Source organism: Oryctolagus cuniculus, chromosome 17, assembly GCF_964237555.1.
Source record: "Oryctolagus cuniculus chromosome 17, mOryCun1.1, whole genome shotgun sequence".
NCBI classification, from domain to species: Eukaryota; Metazoa; Chordata; class Mammalia; order Lagomorpha; family Leporidae; genus Oryctolagus; species Oryctolagus cuniculus.
This window is the reverse complement of record NC_091448.1, coordinates 65667157-65670017: the sequence shown is the minus strand read 5'-3', so window position 1 is coordinate 65670017 and position 2861 is coordinate 65667157.

Sequence of the window (2861 nt, the reverse complement as noted above, 5' to 3'; positions counted from 1 at the left end):
CCACACTTTCAGCAATGGACAGATCAACCAGACAGAAAATCAGCAAGGAAACAGTAGAGTAAATTAACACTATAAACCAAATGGTCCAATCGAAATATATAGTCCCCACCAAGAGATATTGGAACTTGTAGAAGAGTTTCGTAAAGTAACAGGATATAAAATCAATACACAAAAATCAATAGCCTTTGTATATACAGACAACGTCATGGCTGAGATTGAGTTTTTAAGATCAATCCCATTCATAATAGCCACACATATTAAAAAAAATTTAAAAAAGCCTTGGAATAAATTTAACCAGGGATGTCAAAGTTCTCTATGATGAGAATTATAAAGATTCAAGAAAGAAATAGAAGATAGAAAAAATGGAAAATCTTCCATGATTATGGATTGGAAGAATCAATACCAACAAAATGGCCATTCTTCCAAAAGCAATTTACAGATTCAACATGACACCAAACAAAATACCAAAGACATTCTTCTCAGACCTAGAAAAAAGGATGCTGAAATTCATATAGAAATATAGGATACCTTGAATTGCTAAAGCAATCTTATGCAACAAAAACAAAGCCAGAGGCACCACAATAGTAGATATCAAGTAACACTACAATTATAATCAAAACAGTCTAATACTGGTACAGAAACAGATGGATAGACAAATGAAATAGACTAAAAATGCCAGAAATTAATCCAAGAATCTACAACCAGCTTATATTTGATCAAGGAGCTAAAACCAGCCCCTGGAGCAAGGACAGTCTCTTCAACAAATGGTGCTGGGAAAACTGTATTTCCACAAACAGAAGTATGAATCAAGAACCCTACCTTTATACCTTATACAAAAATCCATTCCAAATGAATTAAAGAGCTAAATCTATGACTTAATACCATCAAATTATTAGAGAAAATTGGAGAATCCCTGCAAAATATTGGTCAGGCAAAGAACTCTTGGAAAAGACCCCAGAGATACAGTCAAATCCAAAATTGACAAATGAGATTACATCAAATTGAGAAGCTTCTGTACTGCAAAAGAAACATTCAGGAAAACAAAGTGGCACCCCACAGAATGGGAGAACTTATTTGCAAACAATGCAACTGATAAACAATCAATAACCAGAATATATAAAGAGATAAAGAAACTCAACAACAAAACAAACAACTCAGTTAAGAAATGGGTAAAGGACTTATTCAGACATTTTTAAAAGAGGACATCCAAATGGCCAACAGACACATGAAAAAATGTTCTGGACCACAAGCCCTCAGGGAAAGAAAAATCAAAACCACAATGAGGTTTCACTTAACCCCAGTTAGAATGGCTTTCATACAGAAATCAACTAACAACAGATGCTGGCAAGGATGTGGGGAAAAAGGTACCCTAATGCATTGTTGGTGGGCGGGTATACTGGTAAAGACACTGTGGAAGACAGTATGGAGATGTCCAAATCTGAATATAGACCTACTATACAACACAGCCATCCCACTCCTGAGAGTTTACCCAAGGGAAATGAAATCAGCAAATAAAAAAATTATATGCACCCCCATGTTTATTGCAGCTCAATTCACAATAGCTAAGATGAGGAATCAACCTAAATGCCTGTCAACTGAAGACCAGATGAAGAAATTATGGAATATGTATTCTACGGAATACTATACAGTGTTTAAAAAAATGAAATCCTGTCATTTGCAACAAAATGGGTGAATCTGGAAAATATACTAAGTGAAATAAGCCAGTCCCAAAGGGACAAAAACCATATGATCTCCCTTCTCTGTGATAACTAATAGAGCCCCTAAGAGGAAATATGTAGAAGTGAAATTGACACTTTGAGAAGCAATGACTTGAACAGCCCTTGTCTTGACTCCCGAGGAACAGTTTTTCTTTTCTTTTCCTCATTCTGTTTGTTGAACTCTTAACATAAAGTTAATCATATGTATAAAAAGTCTACTTAAAATAGATGTCACCAAAAATAAGGGTGGGAATAAGAGAGGGAGGTATAAGTTTGTAACTGTAAAGCTTTATAGTTCTGCATACATCCTATGGACTTACTTCTAAGGGTACATTTTAAAAACTTGCCATAGGACCTCAAATCCCCTTAAGCTGGGTGGTAAAAGTGCCATTTTAAGTGTTAAAGTGACCATATTAAGCATTCAAATGATAATATAGCTATGATTAAGTGTTAAAGTGATAACATAAATAAGATCACATGTCTGGTAATACTAATAGATAGAATTAAAAGGAGAGAATGTTCTAACATGGGAAGGAGTCCACGCAGCAGACTCATAGAATGACAATCACTTTAAGTAACACTCTGACCTGAGAATCAGCCCATAAGACATTCTGGTCTGCCTGAAAAGCCCATGAGAGCATTTAAGGCATGGAAAGGCAAGGCACTGTGGAAAAATGTACTAAATGAAGGCTCTCTATGAGAGTGACTCCAGTGGAAGGAAGTGACCATCAAAGAAGGATGCACTTTTCTCTGAAGGGAGGAGAGAATTTCCACTATGCTGATGGCCTTGTAAATACTGACAGAGTTTGTGGACTCAAAAGACTTCCATAGCCTAGGCAGTTCATGTCAAGAGCCTCAGGTGGTCACTGATGTTGTACATCAGATTGTTAATTGTTAGGGTCAGCGCTGTGGCACAGTGGGTTAACGCCCTGGCCTGAAGTGCCAGCATCCCATATGGGTGCTGGTTTGAGACCTGGCTGCTCCACTTCCCATCCAGCTCTCTGCTATGGCCTGGGAAAGCAGTAGAAGATGGCCCAAGTCCTTGGGCCCCTGCACCTGCATAGGAGACCCAGAGGAAGCTCCTGGCTCCTGGCTTCGAACTGGTGCAGTTCCGGCTGTTGCAGCCAATTGGGGAGTGAACCA